Raw genomic sequence first — 23,540 nt, 5'->3', positions numbered from 1 at the left:
AAGCATGATTCTGCCACTGCCATATTTCTAACGACTAGGATGATGGGTTTACATCTCAAATATTTAAAGATTTTGTTTTTTTGTATCAACAGAACCAACAAGTTAAATACAACTTGGACCAACTACTGGAAAACCTGCCTTGCCCTCTGCACAACTGTGGATGTAATTTTCATCCATTTTCTATCTGCATCTAGACAGCATTCAGAAATATATCTGTCTGCTTCTGCTATGGGCAAAAAAATTACTTTTTTTTGCTTTTATGAGATAGTCCAAAGTTCACAACAGGCTCATTATGGTTTAATGAAGTAATTACATTTTTTGATTTGAATGAACCCAAACTTTCTCCTTTGTAATTTCCTGTGAGCTCTTGTATGCCCGAGCCACTGAAACATACATCTGCTGGAGAAAAAGATTTTCTTACAGCCAAGTATCCTAGAAGGTCCATGTGTATACGGAAACCAAGAAAGATTCAAAGAGTGTACAGATTAGAATTTAATGTTGCAGACAACAGTTCCTTAAAGTTCAAAGCTTGTGGAAAATATGCACTGTCCATTCATGTTCCAGCAAAAATCTCATTGTTCTTATCTTCACATATTTTATGTGTTACAGTTTGATTAGTTGATTATTTGAACAGCAGGTATAGTAAATCATGCATGTCTTTAATTTATGCAGTTTGTGAATTGTCCAGCCAACTATTTACGATGTTACATATCTCTGTCTTTCAATTCTACAGCTCCAGGACAATGGAATCCAGGTCAAGCTGTATCCCTTTAAGGCGCAGTAGGATGGTCTCACTGCAATAAATCTGTCAGTGTCTCCTGCAGGGAGTGCATTGCTTTTAAAGCAAATTAGACAAGTTGATTTGATTGGCAATGATTGATGCTAGTCTCCAGCTTCCCCACTGATAATGCATTTCTTCCTCAGACACTGTTTCCAAATCTGCTACAGGTGTACTCAGCTTTCTAAATATTGCATACAGTTGTCTCAACATCACAATTATACTTTCAAATGAATGTGTATTACAAATGCAACCGTAGATTTTATTTGACTTTTATGTGACCAGCCAAGTCAGCGTGCATAGATAACTCTGTGAACATCAATTTTAATGTCTTGTTTTAGGTTTGAATTTAGACAGTCATTTTCACACACAAATGATTTGAAACAAGGCAGTTATGTTTAGAGGTATTTTCTGTGGGAAAGTGAACATTCTCTGAATCGATCTAATGTTTGGAGCACTTAAACAATGTTTAAGTATTTCTTAAATTCACCTTCATCCATCGTTCCATCAATTCTAACCATCTTTGTTGTCTTTGCTGAAAAAAGGAATCTTCAGAGGATACGATGTTGCCACAAAGATGTTTCACAGTTGTGCTGGTGAGTCAAGGTTGATGTACATAGTTTTTTTCCCTCATTATTTTGGATGCAAGTCATAGTACTTTCTTACACTTGGAGCTACAGCCTCCATATGGTTTGGGGTACATGCCACACTTTTCAGACATATATATTAGTAAAATATAAAATGAAATACACAAGTCTTTTTATTTACTCGTTATTATATTCTACTTTGTGTTGGTCTATCACACATAAGCCTGATAAAATATATCCATATTTGAAACAGAGCCCTGCCCACACCAACATGGATGACTTGAAAAAACAAAATAAACTATTTTGCACTTCCATATACTAACAGAATTTTTAGTGACCATAATATTTATAGACACTTGTGTTTGTAGCTCATATATGCATATTGAATAAGTGGTGTGTTTTTTTTACAAAACAATTAAGTACCATTATCTGCACTAAAACCTCATATATGATGTATTTTGGTATTATTTGAGCAAAATATTTGCTCTGTTTTCATCTGAACACAGTGCCATCTTCCACAGGTAACTGCCTATAGCAAATGTGAATCTTGTGCCATTCATTCAACAGTGACTGTGGAAAATACCACAGCTTCGCTGGACTTCGCCTTGTAGGCTTGTCTGAACTGTGATTGGCTGGTCTATCTATTTTGTTAGTACTATCACCAAGCCCTTCAGTTCAGTGACTCTCCTTTTGTCAATCCAAAGGTCAGTTTTGTGAAATGTTGAAATACAGGTTCTGCTGTCAACAAATTCTACCACCTAAGCTATAGCTCTGTGCATTTCTTGAAGTTTTAACATCTCAGAATAATGTTCATGTTGTTGCTGTGCTTTTTTCATGGTAGTGTTTCTTTAGTCATTTTTCCTGGTAAGTGTTGTTTGCTATTTATGTGACTTCTCAAGGTAATTTGTATAACAGGTATCAGTACAATTACTTAAACTAATAAAACTTGATAAAATTTGTGGTTGTAAAATGACATTAAAAAACTTTAAAGGGTATGAATACTTTCGTAAATCACTATTTATCTGTGCGATTTAATTAGGGTTGAATCAGAGTTCATAAACAGTCAACATATATAAATTTGTATTATGCCTTAAAGATCTGTTTCAACAAACGTTACATTGCAGAGGCACAAACTAGAATTAAACAACCCAAGCTGTCCCACTCGGTGTTAAGTTGGCTAGTTTTAAGCAAAGTGCAGTTATTTGAATTTAAAATAGGATTTACTTGGCTACTAAATGGACACAAGTTGGGTTGTCAGCTTGAGAAACCATGAAAAAAAAAAGAAGAAAAATCTGGTTTAATTTCACAGTACAATCTTCAGGCAGAGCTCCAAAACCTCACTGGGGGTTACAATTTAAGTACAATCTGTCTAAGCTGCTGCAGGCAGGGACAACAGGGCTAATGCCTGTTTCTGACTTCATGTTTGTGCTGTGGGAATAGTATTCCTAATGGGAATGTCACAGCCTCATGAGAATCCCGTATGCCTGTCTATTGAAAATAAAAGCCATTTAAAAGCCTCTTCCACGTGAAAAACAACTTGAAAAGCTAAGTCAAGTACAGCCTAAAGCATAATGTGGGAATTATTGTCAAGAAAAAAAAAAGAAAGGTAGTGTTAATACAGTGAAATTTATAATCCCACCCCAGAGGTTATGTGTATGTCCTGAGTGTACATACACTCGAGTTAAATAAGTTGATGGTAAGCATGTCTAATGTGAACAAGGTCAACCAAGCACAAAGGTAAATGCTCCATATTTCTTTTTTTTTTTGTCTTAATGGTTTTACATATTTATCCAGTGGAGTGTAGCCTCATTCTCCCTCATATATACGCTCATCTAAAAAAAAAAAAATATTGACTATTGTGAAAAAAGGGTGAACAGAGGCCACCATGCTATTTTGGACACTTTTCAGGGCAAATGTGATGCAAAGTGGTGTAGCCAAAGGTCAAGTAGAGTGTGCCATAGTTTTCTAATGTCGTCTGGTCTTTTTTTTTTCAGTTCATTTTCTCCAATAAATTAATACCACAAACCGATTTTTCAATTCACAAATGCTTGTTAGCGACTGATTTTTAAGTACGTAAGTTACATTTCCATATGGTCTGAGGTCCAGGGAAGCTAAGTTACACCCAGTACATGCCATCATCTCAAATAAACTTTCCAGTCTGCACTACTCAATTTTCTGATTATTATAATGTAATTGTGGCAGTTAATGGGCAATCTTATATTTCATGTAGATTTTTTGTGGAAAAAATATCCAAGTTTGAGGCCATATTACTTCTAAGTAGGCAATTAAAACAAATTGCTTCTGGTAATGGGAAAATATGGTTTCTTGTGATAAGTTCCACATGGACTTTTTCTTTTCATCTTTTACATTCTGTCAGACGGAGCTATACCTCTGAAACTTTTTTTTTTTATTTTTTTTTTTAGTGGTGGAGAAATAGCAGTGATGTCCACTCCTAACACACAAAGCACACTTTATTTGGCATTACGAATGTAAAAACAAAAAAATAAATAAATACATTTTTCAGTCAGGAGGTGTAATGATTTGCAGATGAGTTGATGCAAGATAATAAATTTATTGGGTTCAACAAAACACAATAAGATATGCTTTTATCAATATTTTTGGGGAAAACTAAGAATCAACATTTTTACTGTGTAGAGTAACAGCTTCACAATTCAGAAAATAGACTTTGAAGAATCTGAGATCAGCATAAAATAATACAGTCCAGATTGGGCAACACTATCGATGGCAGATTATTTAGATTTTTTATTGCTATTTTCTTAGTGCCAAAAAAAACAAAACAATATTGATGTCCTATTGTTGTATTTTCACAAGCAGAACAAAGGTTTAATCAATTTTAAACAGTTTGTTAAAGAATCTCTGTTCATAGTAGACATCAATTTTCAGCTAAAGTTGTTCCACCGCGGCTGAAACAAATAAAAAACTTGCTAAAGCTTAACAACTCATACTGTTACAGTATATGCATTTATTTTATCTATTTTTTTTTTCTATTGCTTTATGCTTTAGTTTAAGGAGGAGAAGAAGCTGCAAAGTGAATGTAAACTGTTTTTTAAGCTTGGGTTCTGAAATGATCTCAGCAAGTTGGCTCTCCAAAATGTAACAAATAGACTCACCAGGCAATCTAGCAAACTACTACTCCGGCTACAGTCATTTCCCCCGCCATTTTAAAATACCTTTGGTACAAAAATGTTTTATTGAGTTATGGAATTTCTGATTTACAAACCTTGACAATGACAAGATTATAGCATAGCCAATTATTTACATGGCTATAGTAATGGCCAGCTGCCACAGCTCGACTCTCTGGTCTGAACAAACATAAGTTTTACTAAATTAAATGATACTATGGAATAACCACTAGTAAGGCAGGTAAGACACTAAGTGTTCATAATCTCCTCATGGAACCCCATATTAAGATATTTTAACTATCTAGAATATAGTATGCAAACCATTGACAACCAATACATTACAAATATAGACTGGCTGTTGAACTGCACATTCTGATATTATTATTATTATTATTATTATTATTATTATTATTATTATTATTATTATTATTATTATTATTATTATTATTATTATTATTATTATTAATATTATTATTATTATTAAAACAAAATGAAACTCATCATGAAATAAATATGTTGTTTTTTATTATTTATTCAAAACAGTAGATCTGTCTTGATTTTTACATGTTGAATCCTACTTTTCTTTTTTCCTTTTCCTCACTTAAGCACAGGAGCAATTTGATACTTCCCAGACTTTGTCGCTCAAACTATGTGGGACCATGTAATTTCCATGACCAATAATGCAACAGGAATGTGTTGTGAGGAAATCGAGGAATTTGTCATGGGGAGGGAAAGCTGAACGTGTGGCAGGAAATTGATGGACCGTTCAACATGCCTTTGCAATGAAATCAAATTCAGTCTTCTCTCTCAAATAAACACTGTAAGATTTATTCATTTTGTCAAACATATATCCGCATATATTGTAGTTATGGATTACATGCTTCTGTGTTTAGTTTGTGAAAGTTAAATATCTTTCTTTAACTTAGCATAAAACACAATGGAGACCATTTGAATGATTGGGAAAAGATTGTGGCAGTTTACCTGAAAGAGTACTTAAAAAAAGTGTCTGTATTACATATATATGCAAAAACGAACAGAGACATAAAACAATATGTCACTAAAACTGAGGTTCTGGTTTTGGCCTTTTACTAACTCAGCCACAGCAGGTGGCTACAGAGAACAATCTGTCACAGATGGAAGAAATGAAAGCTGCATCTGGAGGAAAAGATGATAAACTGATAGCATGACAACAGGCCTTAGGCTTTGTGTTTATATTTTTCATGGTTTGTAAAAACCAAACCTAAAAAACGGAATCAGCTTTTTACTGGGATGATGTGAAGAAACTAGCACATCATTTGCTTTGTTTGCAAGTAGTGATACATATAAATATTGATATGTTGCACTGTGTGCAATTACATTAAATAATGATTTGCTTTGACATGTAATCATGGACTTGGTTATCCTTAGTGCAGGCTGCTAAAAACAAAATGTATACATGAAAAGACAAAACTTTACTCAATAAAATGTCAGTTAGAAAAACAAATCAACACAAAAAACCTAAAAAGGAAAACAAAAGTCAAGCTTTTGAAAAGCTGCGCTGACACACCAAAAGCAGCAATGTGGCAGAAAATAGCATGGTGCCCCTGCAATGACAAGGGAAATAAAGTAAATGAAAACGTGCACCCCTCTAAAGGGCAGAATTGCAGAGAAACAGATGGTGTGTTCAGCTGGTGCTTGGACCCGGGTATTTATCCACTACACATTAATTTGTTGGCTGGAAAACTGTGAAGCTTTGGGTAGTCAGTTTACGTCTGGTGTCCAGCTTTAGATTTGCCAGAGTTGCTTCAGTAACAGCAAGCTTTAGTTTCCTTCTGACGTCACTGTGAGATACACGCATCTTTGTCTTGTTTTTGTTAGAAAACCTTCCAGTCTAATATCTCAGCTTTCTGAAATGTTTGTTGAATGATTTCATTCCAGAAAATAAATCATGCTAGAGGCTAAAGACATGCTTTCATACAAAGCATGTATTCATGCACAGATACATTTGTTTTTGTAGTCTGTTAAAGATTAATCTTAGAAATAATGTCATATTTTATTATAGTCGCATAATCTTAAACTCAAAACTTTAGAAAACTCCAACCTTTAATTTAAGCACAGCTATTAGTGTTGAAAAACCCAAATTAGAAAATAATTGCTTTTGACAAGTTCAGCAGTAGCACAATTATTTGTACACCCAACAATCCAGTAACAGAAGACTTTTTTATCTTTTATACTTTACCATTTTTGAGTTGATGTGAATTTCTAGGACTTCATTTTATGTAATCAGTGACTGGATATTTGTTTGGGCATTAATATGGAACAATTCTTGGTCCCACTGCTCTTAATACTTTGTACAGTACATCTTCTCCAACATTTACAAGATTATAGCTTTCAGACAAAGGGGCGTTTGACATCTGCAACCCACCCAGGGTCTTGCATCTTGTCTTTTACACCACCCGAGGTTTCTTGTCAAAAAGCTTCATGATATTAGGGATGGCTGTTTCTCACTAGGAGAAGTAGCTAACTGACCATACAATGGTGGATTTCAGCCTCCAATATGTTACATATCTATGCACAAATGTGAAGTAGAATGTATGTTTATACAAGAAAAAGAATAATATGCGTGTGCCATATTTTTAAAAATCATTCATCCTGATTGGAAAGCACTTCTTTCTTACCTCTGCTACTTATAAAAAGGAATGTATTTCCAAAAGACAAATCTTAAATTCGGCTTATCAATGTGTTTGCATACAGTGGTTTAATTTTCACACATTTGAGTTGTTTGTATGCCAGTCGATATTTATGTTTCAGTGCAGCTCCACTGAATGCAAGCATTTATTTTTAAGTAATAACTGTTTGGATGTGTGGTTGCATGTATATGAGCCTGGAGTTATTTAACATATTTACCTGCATGTTTTCCAGCAAGTCACGGAGCTATGACAGGGTGACTGTTGGCTGCAAGTTATCTGTCTTTACATCTACAGGTGCTAAGAGATGCTGACACTGCTCACACTGTCTCACGTATTCGAGAAGGAATTTATTTTGTCTCTATAGTCCTGACACAGACATGATGCACACACACTCAGCAACTCAACAAGACAGCTAAAAAAAAAACACAAAAAAAACTCACAGCTGCATACTTGCAGACGGAGACGAACATGCCCACAAACATACAAATAAACATGCTGCCTTGAATTTGTGCTCACACATCTGGGTATGAAATCTCAGGCACCTCGCCAAGGTAAATAGAGGAAACTGCCAGGTCTGACATTTTTTGGCATTAGGAGATGCTTTTCAAGGTGACAGCCATCACTTGCTGTAGGATGGGGTTGCATATTTGAGCTGTTTAACAATCCCCACATTGTTGTTTGGTATCTATGCATGTGGTTGAGTGTGGGTGAAAGTACTTGCATGAGTCGGATGTGTTTAGGATGAGCAGATAGGTTTTACTGTTTAGATAACTTCTACCACAAAAACATCAAAATTAAGAATCCAATTGAACTTTCTTGTTTTTGAATGTAATGTAGATTTTGCTTGGAATTTGATTTGTAGAGCACATTCTAAGGTTAGAACATACACTATAGTAAACTGTCTGCCACTAGTCTAGCCTTTGAGTACAGTTATAAAGGTGTCACAGGTGTAAGTAGATTAGTTGCAATCCCTTTGGCAGCTACCGTCAAAGTTCTTTCATTGTAAAAATGCCAATGTCAAGTAGAACTAATAGGTCAACCTGCCCTCACATTCTGAAGAGATCAGTGTTTTATGAGCAAAAAAGAGCATACCACTACCACTACAACTTGATTTCTTTTTTCTTTTCTATGATCATGGTTTTTGAATTTATATTTGTGAATATGTGGAAACATTTTTGAAGCAATAACATTCAGTTCTCTGTGAATTAAGGGATCAATTTATGTTTACAGTATATAAGGTATATGTTGCTTCCAAATCATCTTTCACGTTTTGTTTTGAGCAGAGTCAGACCTCACTATTCCAATTTTGGCAAAAATCTCCACAACTCAGGCCTCACTTTTTATACTTGTTTGCATCAAAATGACAAACAACACAATTGACCTTGACAAAACTGGGCAAGTTCCGTCAAGGGTCTTGCCCTTGAAGGCAGTATAAAGTTATGTATCATATGAAGTATGATAGGCAACATACTGATCTTTTGTCAATTGCAATTTTTAATATGGGCAATATGCACTCATCTGGGCAGAGATCTCTAAGGTGGTCCTTGTATCTACTGTAGCACTGAGGAGTACCACCCATATAATCCTGTCATCCTCCATTAATCTCAGTTATATCTCCCACTTTTACTGGTAAACATTTAGCACATGCTCAGTACATTTGTACACCATTCCCACAACCTGTACAAGGCCTTCAATGTAAATATACATATCAGCATCTTGGACCTAGTTATTGTAAGGTGGATATTTTCAGCTTCATCTTTGCAAATGCTTTAGTTTTCAGTCATGTCTGTTCTCTATTGCTAAAATTCTCTTGTATTGATCAGATTGAATTGCCAAATGAAATAATGAAGCCTATTAAGCTTTTACTTACCATGGCTCTCTTCCCCCTTGGTAGCTAGAAGCTAAGAGAAAATTGGCAATTTTTTTTAGCTGATCAGCCATTCTCCCAATGATTCATTCAAAATGAGTAGATGATACTATCAGAGTATAAAACCTCTTTGCAGCACAAAGCCTATGCCATACTATTTTTTTTAAATCTTGGCATGTATGCTGATGCATCTAAAATGCATTTAATGCGGGTCTAAATGTCAAGAAATAAAGTCCATTATGTGAAACATTACACATCCTATCACATTTATCAAACATGCATGTCATTTATGATGCACTCCCTGCTAAATGCATTGCATTCATGTTGAAATGAAAGGTAAAACAGCTTCTATTGCTAAGAACTCTCCCTCTCTTTTTCTATAATGGATATATATTAATCTAAGTGGTCAGCAGCTTATTTAACCAGAAAATACTTCCGTTAAGGCTGCAGTGAAATGGAATCTTCATCCATGCAGACAAAGTGTCTGCATTACAAAGCACATGATTAAGTAACATCGTTATACGATTATTGTTGTGCTATTTGTAAATTTAATTTCACACTTGGTGAAATTTTCAGATGTCACAATTGTCGGTGGGAGTATGTCTTAACTTGTAATCAGCTGCTGTATTAAAAATAGTGGCAATGCTACAGCTTTATTTTTCTATAATCATGTAAGCTATTGAAACATAGCTGATTCATAACAGTGTGACAGACACTGTGGTTGATGACAACATTGGTAAAAATGGTGGAAATTTCTTCTTAGATAACACTGTGGAAACATACATTTATTATAATTACTGTGGAAACAGTAATTATAATATATATATATATATGGTATATCCATCCATCCATCCATTTTCTTACACCCTTCTTCCCTAATGGGGTCGGGAGGGTTGCTGGTGCCTATCTCCAGCTGCGTTCCGGGCGAGAGGCGGGGTACACCCTGGACAGGTCGCCAGTCTGCCGCAGGGCAACACAAAGACATACAAGACAAACAACCATGCGCACACACACTCACACCTAGGGAGAATTTAGAGAGACCAATTAACCTGACAGTCATGTTTTTGGACTGTGGGAGGAAGCCGGAGAACCCGGAGAGAACCCACCATGCACAGGGAGAACATGCAAACTCCATGCAGAAAGACCCCGGGCCGGGAATCGATCCCAGGACCTTCTTGTTGCAAGGCAACAGCTCTACCAACTGCGCCACTGTGCAGCCCTATATGGTATATATGGTTTGTTTTATTAAATAAATGCCTAGCTGTTTCAAACAATTTATTATCATCTGGAACCCCATAAATAAAAAAGCAAACTCAGCAGCAATAAGTACATGTATTGAGTTTTTTAGATGATAAGAATATGGGGTATGAGGAAAAACTCAGCTGGGCAGAGACTATTTGTAACCAATTCAAAACCGAATTTTGGGTTATTTTTCCCTCACAAAATTTCAAAGTCACCACAATAAAACCCTACTCTTTTGTAAAGTACCTCCATGATATACAATATTTTTTATCTTTTAAATTTTCCATCTCCCCACTTTTCCTGTTCCTCCATTCAAGCTTCTGTCCCTGCTCCTTTACTACTTTCCTTTCCTCCGCCTGCAGTGGCTGCCCAATAAAGGATGTTGTTAATATCATTAGGCAGACTTCCTCTCCAGCCGAGCACCCGGCCCACTCCCTTTCAGCCATAATCAAGCGTGCACACTAACTATCAAAGTAGACATTGCTAATAAACTACCGCAGTGGCGTGGAAAAACACACACGTATGGTCCTTCAGAGAAAATACTGTTGGGTGAACGCAGTTAAATAAAAGCTTGTGTGCTAGGTGGGTGTGGGCTGCCTATAAGTGGGTTTGTCCAGACACCACTAATAAAAGGAACTCCAAAAGCAGGTCCAGGCTTAGGCAAATCTCCTACTTGTGTAGGAGATACCAAATTAATCAAGACTGAGACATATACATAAGCAGACATAAGTAAAGAAGGAGGAAGTGGGCTCTAAGAAGAGGCAAATACTGGCAGTTCAGAAGGTTTATATTAGGAAAAGAAACGTAAGAGCAACCATAGCTTCTAGTGGTGCAGCAGTCATTTGGTGTAAATTATCCTTAAAAAGGAAAGCAAAGTCACAGCTGTATAGTAGACGGACTTATCTCCCTGCAACTTAAAGCTAAAGTCAATATATCAGGACTTAAACAGTGTAAAGGGTAATATGAAATACAATACAGCGAGCATGGAGCAGAACATTTAAAGAGGTGGAAGAGGGAGAGAGGGAAATGACATGAGGCTTTTAAATAGAAATATTTATAAAGAGGCAGATTCACACGTTCTTGTCAAGCACAAACATTATTATTTGTGAAGACATGTCAGGCAGGTCATGCATTGTTTTTTTTAGTTAAACTACATTCTTTTAATAATTTCATTAGCACAAAGGAGCCACTATTTATCCAGATATGTAACAAAGCAGTTTTGCATGCATTGTTTTGCTTCAATATAAAAGAAAATCCATTGAAAAAGGAGTGGAATATTTTCTATGATGCTAACTAATATCCATCACAATTCTTGGATAAGTGTGATGTATCTTTGAAGTTAGAGCTTTTAAGTTAATATTCAACAGATTATTTGGTTTGTGGATGCACTGACAACCCATCCCAAACATATTAATTGTTTTATGGTTCAGCTGTTGTTGAAGCAACAAACAGCCTTGCAAAGAATGGTAAAACTGGACTGCTATTTATTTAAGGCTACATTTTATCTTGCATTCTTGAAAAAGACGGCAGATAATTTATTACTGGGGTTGAATGGGGTGTTGGTATGCCATATTAAGTGACTATGGTTATAAGACAACAAATCCCTAGAAGAATAAAACAATATTTTTGATTTCATGTAGGTACTTACTAGTAAAACGTTTTTTTTGTTCCTGATTCCTTCTTGGAGTATAAAGATATTTGGTTTCACAGAAAAAAAAAATAAAATAAAATAAGTAAAAGTTTTTCAACATGGACAATTTAAACCAAATATATCAATGCACATTTGTCTTTCTTCCTTGGAAGGTAATTAAGAGAAGCTTCAGGATTCTTGGATAATATGTGGTGACTATTGAGCTCCATCTGTCATGCTTTATTTACCGCTTTCCACGTGTACATTAATGGAAATAGAAAGGGTGACATTGATTAGGGTTTAGACATCAGGCTTTTATAGATTAAAAGCTCCCAGCACAGAGGCACTCACCCTTCCACTTGCACAGTCATGAAAAAAAGCAATCCAGACAATGGAAATCATATACTTGGACAGGTGTGGACAAAAATGGGCATAAACAATAACACACTTTACAGAATGCAGCTTCATTAGAGTGGACAAAGACACTCAACATAAAAATGCATGGACAGACACATCACATGTGCAGACAGCACTGCCAGAGGCAGAACCAGCCTTTCAACAAGCCATACATATTTCATAACTAAGATAAATAAATATATCAGGAAAAATATTCTTAAGCTAGGAATGAATTATTTGGTCTCTATAACTAGGGACTCCATGCTGAGATTGATAAATATGTCAGGAACTTTACAGGTAACGGAAAATGGTACATTATTAATAATGTGCCTCACTAAAAGACTGGTGAACACTTTCTGTGCACAGGGCTGGTGAGAAGCAAACATTACAACAACAAATAAGAACTAATGTTTCAGCAGAAAATAAATACTGAAACACTGTCTCTCTGAAGCACCAGATTTGTTTACGTTGCTTTGTTTTAGAACGATCAGGGACACAGGTTAACTGCCTCTCCTCACCTGTTCACTAAGATTATTTTCCAACTACACTTTTATTTGTCCCATGTGCAATGATCTTTGTCTTGCCTGCAAAAAGTACCTAAAGTGTGAATCCATTCAACCTGTCCCCTTTTATTTCCTCTAATCTTTGCACTATTTTTTTCTACCATGACCTCAATCACACAAGTGGCCTCAAAGGGATTAGACTCATGAGTGTTACCTTATTCTCATTTCTACCCAACCTTACCCCTGGTCGATATTATAATTGTCACAGTCTCATCTATGGTATTTCTGAACCTCTCAGTTTCTAACTCAATTTCCTAATATTTCTTTGTTCTCTACCAGGGGCTGGAAGGCACTCTTTCAAAAAGTCTTATATATATATATATATATATATATATATATATATATATATATATATATATATATATATATATATATATATATATATATATATAAAAAAAAAAAAAAATCCTCTCACCCACCTGGTGGTGATTCTTCTTCCTCTTAGCTCGGGTCCTCTACCAGAGGCCTGGGAGCTTGAGGGTTCTGCGCAGTATCTTGGCTGTGCCTAGGACTGCACATTTCTGGACTGAGATGTCTGATGTTGTTCCTGGGATCTGTTGTAGCCACTGTTCCAGTTTGGGGGTGACTGCCCCGAGGGTCCCGATGACCACAGGCACCACTGTGGTCTTCACCTTCCAGGCCCTCTCCAGTTCCTCCCTTAGGCCCTGGTATTTCTCTAGTTTTTCATGCTCCTTTTTCCTGATGTTGCAGTCACTTGGTATTGCCACATCCACCACAACGGCTTTCCTCTGTTGTTTATCCACCACGACTATGTCTGGTTGGTTCGCCCTCACCATTTAAATATATATATATATATATATATATATATATATATACAAAACAAACAAAAAACAACAACAAATAAACAAAAAAATATGGGGAAGCTTACAAGTTTGAGGACACCACACCAGCTGTGATGTACATGAATATCAACATCATGTTATGGTGTTTTTGACTGGGCATCAGTAAAGTTTGATCTCAGTCCCATGGCAAATTTGTGAGCAGAGCTGAACGGGTTTGTGTGAGCCAGGAGGCCAACAAACCCAACTTACTTACATCAAATTTGGAGATAGGCATAATCCTAAATTCAAGTAAAGAATTGTGAGAAACGTGTGGAAGGCTACAGTTTAAGACTAATGTTACCAAATTTGAAGGAAATATGTGTACACTTCTGAGCCTGAGGACTCTGCTAATTAGCTAATAAATGTTTTTTGAAATCCCAGCTGACATAAAACAAAAAATGATTTAATCTGTTATATTGTCAGATAGAGAAAATACAGGCTGTCTGTATCTGTACAGAGTTTAAATCTCTGTGGAAATGCTCTTAGTCAAACCTGAGCCGGTCCAGTCCTCTAAATGCTGCTGCCCTTTTAGCCCCGCCCTTTTGGCCCCACCCCTTGTTGGTTCCACTACAGCCATGTTAAATTACATGGATAATACTCCTACATCTTGTTTTCATTCTTTTCTCAATGTTTTTCTCTGAAAACAGCCCTTTGTTTCTTTTTCTTATTCTCAAGTTGTCATTCTAAGTCCTTAAATCCATCTCTTAAAAAGAACAACTTACGGTATGTTGTTACCCACCTTCCTTTAGCTGCCTGAATTAACTTCTTTGGTATTCATTGTTTCTGGTATTCTTCAAGTCTGCCAGAGTGTGAGCCTTTTTTCCTGGTATAAATCTTATTTTCTCTCCTTTGCCTGACCTCCTATTATCCTCAAGTAGTGACCATAGTCTGATGTTATCCACAGCTGACCTCTCCTTGTCACACTTCTTAAATTATCAGCCTCACTCTCAATTCCAAGGCGAAAGTGCCACTCTAACTCACTTTCCTCATTTGCCACATTGTGCTTGGAAACAGGACACTGGCATTCTGAAAACAAATGTTATTGCCTTTCTTTTTTGTTCCATTTTCATGCTTTGACATAATTTTAAAGCATGTTTAAAAAACAACTACAAAAAAAAAACCTTTTCAAACCTAATGCTGAAAGGTCCAAAATTTTCTATAGGAAATTGATTTTGAGATAGGATTAAAAGGCCAGAACAACTTGTGTTAAGCAAGTCTGTTTTATCAAATTTTCTGTCTACATTGATTTGTCTTTGATCACAGCCCACTTTAAGTGTGTATAGAATAAGAAATAATGAGCACTGTAATATCAAAAGAAGTTTGAACTTAAACTTGATTACATGAATGCCTTTGCAAGTAAATGATGGTCATAAGAAGAAAGACGTTGGCAATGAATGCTTTTCATGTCTTGTGTGTAAATCTCTTCACTCTATAGTTGGCCAACTTACAATGCAGTCCCAGTGGCGGTCAGCTACAAGAAGCACAACAATTCACGCATCCACTCTTCCCAGAATGCTAATGACTTTCTCCCATAACATTTCTATACTCCATGCATACAAATCTGGATTTTCACCATTGCCTTGAGGCAGTTTTAACAAATATGTTTTCCTAATGATGTATTTGTACTCCATATTTGCATGTGGCCAAAGAAGGTATTTTATATACTTAATGGAGCTCAATTTCATGACAGAATGCAAATATATCTGAGCACAGGTCTCTCACGTGCAAGTAAAGTGTTGAATGGTTCTCTAGTTTGTCTGGTATATGTGTATACCAGGTCAAGTGCTTGTCTTAGGACGGTCTTAGAGTTGCATATTTTTTTCTCTATTTGTTCCTCCATCCATTCCTTATTTGCTATATTCTGAAACTGAGAGCAGTCAAACCAATGGATCTCCTGCAGCAAGAACTCCAAAGAGGTGAATGAAGTTCTGTGTAAAGAAAGAAATATTCAATTGAATACTCACACGAGTGGCAATGTAAGTTTCCCAACAAGACACGTAAAAATGCTGCTTCTAGAAGGTGAAGGGAAGATACATACACAATACTGGACAGATAAGTGAAAAAAAAAAAAGATTAGAAACTTTTCACCGCTTTGACTATATTAGCAGTTATATATTAAACAATAAGTAAAGACAGAAGGGGGATGTTGAATATCTATTTGCCCTCCCCATATTAAAGGGGACAAAGAAACCAAGTAGGGTTCCCACAGATAACTAAAATAATTACAAAGTTTCCCTCTAAGCCACATTTCACAGCCAACTGAGTAGAGAGAAAATGGTTGTAAAATCCATATCTTGGAAATTTATGTAAGGCGGCTTAATTGGGGCCAGATTTCAACAAATCGTGTCATGTTTTTACACCTTCAGGTACAGTTAGATAAAAGCACACAACAAGTGGCATTTTCTATCGAGAGACACAAAGAATAAGACAGAGAAAGCGTGGGAGCTGCATCTCACCAGAGAGGAACGTTGGTTTTTTAATGTCTCACTGTTTGGAGGCTTTCTGCATCTAAAGCCCTCACCTGCATTTGTTTCCACAGAGGCTTGCAACATTTCTCTGTTCTGTGTGCATGTTCACACAAATGCGCTCATCGAAAATATATTTTCATATTTTCACACCTTAGATGCAGTTGGAAGGCAATGCATAACAAGGTTTGAAAAAAAAACAATGTGCCAAGATGGTGTTTTCAGCATAAATCTAACTGAACGTTGACTGAACTTTAAAGAAAAGAGCTGATAAATGTAAAATGAATTTGAAAATGCGTAAAACTGAAAAAACAATTGAATTAAACAGAAGAATTTGGTTTTAAATTTCTGATAACGAGCAAATCTCTCAAAAACTGTTTTGTTCAAATTTAAAACCAAAAAATATCATATGTGGGGTTTAAGATATGCTAAACCCACATTTTTTTCAATGCAAGACATGTACTGTGCCCACTCTGACACAGATGTACTCAAACAACGAGGAGAAAATCTGACAGGCAAAAATAGAGAAGTTTAGAAGTATTACACATTTTTAATCAAGCCCACCCCTCATTAAATGTTCATGAAAATTAGTTCCCAATCATCTGTTAAGCTACAATAGCTGCCATTATCTTTGCTCTGACATTTTCCCCTTCCTCCTTTGCTAATAAGGAGTAACTGAAACTGTTTCAATAAAAAGAAATAAAACATCCAATTTCAGGATCAATGCTCAAACGTCTAGACTGCTTTTAGCAGCCTGAAAAATCAATATGCAGTTTACAGGCATCTCTGTGTGCTGCTTGGTATACAGGCATATGGGCACACAGATGCCCAACATACACTCACAAGCACTGCTCTCCTTTTCTGTAGTCTGTGTTTCTCACACATGCACACACACACTCACGCATACGCACACCTGCCCCTTCCCTTTCAGTGTTTTTTCCAAACCAACACTCTACAGGAGCTGCTCTGAACTGCATGCCCAGGAATATGGGCATACTAGAAACATACATTACTTGTCTTACTGGTCATATTCGAATTGTCAGCCTGAACGCTTGTCTTCTTGTATCTACTTCTCTGTGCATTTGACTTTTTTATTCAAACAATCAATCTGCCTATCCTCTATAATCTTCTTGCCTGTGTCACTCCGAGATGTCCCCCTTTTCTCAGCCTGTCTTTCCGTCTGGCCACCCCTCCCATCCACAGACTCTTTCTGTCAGTCTTTCTACTTGCACACCCTCCTCCTCTTCTTTCCCCCGTCCCCTCATCCCTCCTATCAATCCCTCCCACTCCACCACCAACTAGGCATGAAAACGGTGCTCCATTAGGAGCACCGAGGCTAAGCCCAGTCTGACACATACTGCTTTGATCAGCCGTGAGCTGGGCTAAACACCCCACCAAACCCCCAGTCTGAGGAAGCATAGTCGGGAAGGAGGAGTGGAGGGGGGTTACATGTTTAGAGGAAAGCAAAAGTGGCTGGAATTAGAGGGAAATTTCACCAACGAGATAAAAACTTGTGCACAAGAAAAGAGAAGCACAACTCTGTACATTAAGGACATGTCCCACAATTCTGACACCGTTCTACTTTCATCACGTTTTAGTAGATTGTTTTTTTCTTTTTAACATCAATTGATTCCTGCAATGTTGCCTCAAGCCTTTGTTTTTTTCTCCCTCACTTCCATCACCTCCAGGTATCCTTTGAATGCACCACCAACAAATTACTGCAGGTGCACAACTCGAAACTCTGAGGCCAACGAAAGCGTCTAATGTGAATACAGCCTCAGATGAGATTGCTGAATATTAGAAACTGTCATGACAGCTTATCTGACATGACTAATGAAAAAAAATAAAAATAAAATGCAACAGTTACTGAAAATTTAGAAAACATGTCATTGTGGTCTAATGTTTGAATTTTGTATAGCTTTTTTCCTCACATTGTTTGCTTTCTTTTCCAGGATTGCAAGGTCTCCACAACACTCTGTGAGCCTTAGTTTCTTAGTCATTAAGACCTGTATCACGTATATAAAAATCAGTGCACGTTCATATGAATTTTGCATCTACGTTGTGCTTTGAGATTGTAATGTTTCATACATTTAAGTTATGATTCAAATTGCTCTGCAGCTCTGCTTTCAGGATTGTATAAAGAGTAAATCAACAGGTAACAAAGAAAAAAAAAACATTTTTGAGAGGTTTCAGTAATGAAACAGACAGATACTAAACCTGCAGCAGTAAAAGGACAAAAACTTTGTCTTTTTCACCCAAGGACTGAGGAGAAAAGGGATTTCCGCTCACTGCTAATCAATCAGGCTGTGATAATGGCTCCCATGCCTAGCTGTCGACTGGAAGGGTCAAGGCATCCCGTGACCCAACGCCCAGAGCCCTGGGGCCAAAGCTCCTCTCAGAATAGCACCCCAGGACAGACTCCCTGGGCTAATTGTCCAAGCCAGTGTCAGCCTTTTCAATGCCCCCCTCCCTAGCGTTCCCCCCTCTTTCCACTTTCTCTGTCATTCCTCTCTTTCTTCTCCCCCTCTCTCCCTACCCATTCTGCCCTCCTCGCAACTCTGCGATCTTCTCCTTTTCAGCGTAACTGAAGAATCTATACCAGCTATATCAGCATACAGGAGTGGGTTGGGCGACAAAAATACAACTCACAGCTTGGGCAACACAGATAAGCAGAAGGTGGCTGGAGAAAAGCAGATAAAGTTAACGCAATGCCAGATACAGGGGAGGAGAGTGAGAAATTGGACAGCATGTCAGAAAAACATAAGTGACAGGAGCAAAAACAACACAAAGACAAATAAAACTGAGGGGGGGAAGAAAGAAAAGAAGAATGTGAAGGACACAGTGGGACATATGAATAGAGAGTCACATAGATGCTCATCCCTCTTATCGCCAAAGTGCATTGGCCAGTCTATCCACTTCCAAATGGATATCAATGGGTTTCAGGAAATTTGCTCAAAATATCATTCTGACAGAGTACGAGTCTGAATGCAAAAGACAAAACACACACACAGAGAGTAAGAGTCCAAAGCCGACTCTACTCCAGCTCTGTGCAAAGACATTCCTGTCATTCCAAGCGCACACTGCTAATTAACATCATTAGATCCCACAGACAGAAGGAGAGAGTGATGAAGAGGTAGTCCATGGTTGCACTAGCTCCACATCTCTTTTCACTTCTGTCACCCTTCTTTCATCTTCCTTGTATGTCTCTGCACACTTCCATCAATCAAACTCACTTTCTCCCCTCAGAGTCTCTGTCAGGATCTCGGCCAAAGAGCGCTGAAGTGGAGCAAAGTCTCCCCCCCCCAAAAAAAATGCAAACATAAGAGATGACAATTGAAATCAGCTACTCACTGGGAATCTTTAGCTTTTTCTGTATTTTCTTTTTTCCTGATCTGTCACTCCTTATCCTCTTCTTCAGTGGGGAATGGGAGTGTGCTATCCTGGCGAGTGTGTAGTGTCAGTCCGATAGAGGGAAGTTGCCTTCTGCGTGCATGAGCATGTGTCAGTGTGTGCGTGGAGGAAGGCAGAGAGAGCGTGAGTGTCTGTCTCTATGCCTTGCACTGCTCTGACTGAGAGAGCTGAGGCTGTTTTAAACAGCCTGCTCTCCCCATGTGACCAGCCCAGCCACAGGCAGGAATACATTACGGAGACACACACACACTCGCTCTATCTCCCCCTTCTCTCTCTCTGTCAAACGTACACACACCATGTCCACATTGCACCCCCTAGCCACGGCTCGGGGTATTGGAGAGAGAGAGAAGCTCTCACAAACAGACACACACAAACAAATTTACCCTGCATACTATCGGGAATCAGAAAAAAATGTTAAAAGTTGGAATAATCTTGCCAGATATGCAACAACTTCAAAACAAAGTTTGTTTGTCAAAAACAAACAGAAGATGTCGCGATATTGGTTTGAGTGATGCAGGATTTGGCTGGTAAGGAAATTCCCTTTAGATACAATCACGAACTGTTTCATTCAAAATTAAATCAATACTCTTATTAATATATAAATGTCACTAATAAATGCACATGCATACTGGGGAGCTTATTTTGTCAGAAATAGCTGTACTTATTTTTTATCCTGAAATTTGTGATAAGATTTATTTTTGTAGACTCAAATTTCAAAATAAAAGTGTACGAACAAAACTTAACTTTTGTGCTTATTAATGAAAACAATGCTTGTCATGTCGCCACAAAGGAAACAAATTATGTTGGGGAAAAATACCTTGGTATGACACCGGACCAAGTAGAATCAGATGCTTAGCATCAATAGTAGTATCATCTCAGAGGACTCCAGTGTCCTCCATATGTTCTGCTTTCTGACTTCATATGTTCTGAGGTCATCCCGACTTCATGAACTCCAGATGATTCATGACATGAAGCTAGAATAACCAAACAGAACTCGGAACAAGAAACACTTTGGTATGACTGGTCTTTACAGTAGGAGGACTTTAAGGTAGGAGGACAGATGTGAACTTACTCCAATAATAACTGCACATTGACCAGACCTGCACCACAGAGAAACCTCTGCCTTGTCCTTTGAAAAAAGAATATGAATTAAAAAGAACCTGCAATTAAAACGGAGGTAAAGAAAAAAATTCTCAGAAATACCTAAAGTAGTTTTACAAAATAAGTGTAACAAAATAAAGCACATTTATGAAACAAATAAATTCTAAAAAAAAATAAATAATAATAATAAATTCTGAAATAAATTAGTAAGAATAAAAAAGTAAAACTGTGATTGACAAAATAAACTTCTTTAATTACAAAATCATATTTATCTTAAGTCATATTTGGAATATGCAGCATTTTTCTATGTCCTGAATTTAATAATCACTTAAAATGACACTATGTGGCTGGAAAGCACATACAATTGCACCTTTAATACATCTAGCTGATTTAAAATTCTTCAAATAAACCAGCAAGTTGGGTTTTTGATTGAAATGAGACAGATATCTCCCAAAATATAAGAAAATACTGTTAATAAAATATCCAAAATGGAAAAATGTTATGTTATCTTTTATAACAAAGGGAACTCTGCTCTTCCTATTCTAGATCTTGGTTATACCAAAATTTCCAGTTTCCTTCAGTGTTTGTCTAACAGAGAGTTTATAGCTCTTTCAAAGACCTCAATAGCTAATCAGGTCAAATGCTATTTCTCTGCTGGACCTTTTATATCATACTGACTCATTGGTTTCCCTTTGATCATGTATTTTAATGTAATTTTCAGACTTATCTAGTAATTTATAATTGGTAATAGTGTGCCCTCTTGTTCAGGTTACTCTCTTGAAAAGGATATTAATCACAAGAGACTTCCTGGTAATACAAGATAAATAAAAACACAAACTACTATACCCCAATTAGGGCCAGTCCATCAAAAGCACATTTTTATGCATATTGTATCTGTAAGCTGTTTCCTTCTTATGATTTAGACTCTTCAGTGTTGGCTGTGGTAATCTATCACACCTGGAAGCACTGACCTTTTCAGTAATGAAAACCTTTTAAAGCTGCCCTTCTACTCCAAGAAATATGGCTGTATAAGAGCTCCTATACCTTGCAAGAAAAGGGAAACATACATTACACTGAATTTTTAAAAGCCACAACTGATGTAATCTCAATACCATAAAGTTCCCACATGAAACTGTGACCTGAAAAATATACAGATGGTCTATTTTTGTTTCTTCCCTTGTACATAATGGACAAGCAATGAAACAATGAGTACGGTTCATTATTCTTTCTAAAAAATGCAGCACATACAATATGTAGACTGTGTGCCAAGAAATGGATGCATGACCACCTCCTAAGAAATTTTTCCTGTAATGTTCAGAAAAAATTCCTGGACTACTCGGCTCCAGCATATTAGACTGAAATAAACATCTTCCAAAAGCTACAAACCCATTCTTATAAATATTACCAGGATACACTGTGATTATCACAACCACTTCCAATACCAAATAAAGGCCAAATCTTATTTATAAATCTAATTAACAAAGGAACTTTCAAAACAGATGCAGATTTCAATATTATCAAAGAATTAATAGTAATGATAATTGCTTTATTTTGAATTTTTGAATTTTTTGCTGTTGATCATTTCCATCTTCTTATGTGTACTTCCAGCGGGGTAATGCACCATGTCCAAAAGCTAATGTGATGTCAAACTGGTTTATTGTCCATGACAATGATTTGAAGCAATAGTGGCCATTATTGACAGTAATGAGACAGGAAATGGGCAGAGAAAGAAGGTGGTAATACAAGACTCAAGGCTGGGAAGCACATTTCGAAGGGCTTCATCGAGGATTACTGGCCACAAAATATGGGGTGCGGTGTACTGGTACACCACAAACTGCCCCATTGTTTGTTACTTTTCCTGTCACATCACTGTCTTCTTTTTTCATTTTCATATTTAATCATCATCTCATTATCTTGGTAATAAATTTCAGTGTTCTACAAGTGCCTCTAAATGGTCAGATAATTAGTGGAATTATAGAATAATTTAATATTCTGAAAGAGACCATGCTTACAGACTCCCACTCTAAGCTCACAACTCATTATAAAAGCTTCTCATTCAGTAGCTTCCTCACACACTCATCTTTCACCTCTAATTATTATACTTGGTTTTTTTTTCAATACCTAGGAGCGTTAAGGCTTGTCCTGTTTACTTGTCCAGCAAAATAGTCAAATTATTCAGATTAGTAGGGTCAAGTCATCAGTTTTTTATTTCAGTTTCCAGCACCTGGCATGCCATGGTCGGTGAATGTTCATTAGTGCAGAAACCGCAGTAATGTCTCATATTAAATAATGTTGCTTTTTTTGGTCATTGCTTTGAAATCTGATCTGAAATTGCACAAATTATGTAACAGTGATGTTCATGTGCAGATTACATGACCTTTTAGAGCTGCAGCGGTATTATATACACATTTTTTCTAGAGTTCTAAAGAAATCTGTGGCAGTCCAGCTCATCTGGCGATCACATTGTGCAGACTAAATTGCCAAATGTCTAGTTTCAGGTATGCTGCAGCATAATATATGGCATTATGTCTTCCTACGCCATTAAAGCAAAAGTCAGACTTGCAATAATGTGACAGGGGTATAAACCTGATATTATGGTTCTATGAATCTAAAAGAAGACATCATTTTAACATGTTCGCTGTCAAATTTCTCTGCAGATCTTCAGCCTTTCGTAAAGGTCAGCTAAAAGTAACTCGCTCTGGGATGTGAAGGGTAGCTTATCAGCATTATGGATAAATAGTAGTTGTCCAGTACTATTTGGCTTCAGGGAGTCTGCACCATCTTTAATCCAGGTACCTCAGAGATGTCTGCAGGGCAGTTTTGTAAATGTGTACCGGTACTGTCGA

The 23,540-nt window shown here is 36.9% G+C and overlaps 1 protein-coding gene across 8 annotated transcripts in view; it reads right to left on the bottom strand.

Moving 5' to 3' along the window:
- Positions 1-23,540, bottom strand: part of cntfr (ciliary neurotrophic factor receptor) — a 358,007-nt gene that overhangs the window by 209,898 nt on the left and 124,569 nt on the right. For 2 of the 8 annotated variants that reach the window (XM_044096396.1, XM_044096397.1), the window contains exon 1: positions 19,534-19,761. The exons of 4 other annotated variants lie outside the window; for them this stretch is intronic. The gene's annotated coding sequence lies outside the window, so the exon portion shown is untranslated. Of the gene's footprint in view, positions 1-19,533; positions 19,826-23,540 lie in introns of those variants that run through there. 2 more of the 8 variants (XM_044096390.1, XM_044096395.1) reach the window with 2 other exon arrangements.

This window comes from Gambusia affinis, linkage group LG17 (assembly GCF_019740435.1).
Source record: "Gambusia affinis linkage group LG17, SWU_Gaff_1.0, whole genome shotgun sequence".
Lineage (NCBI taxonomy): Eukaryota > Metazoa > Chordata > Actinopteri > Cyprinodontiformes > Poeciliidae > Gambusia > Gambusia affinis.
The sequence above is the reverse complement of the archived record's forward strand: the minus strand, read 5'-3'. Positions and strand labels throughout refer to the sequence as shown.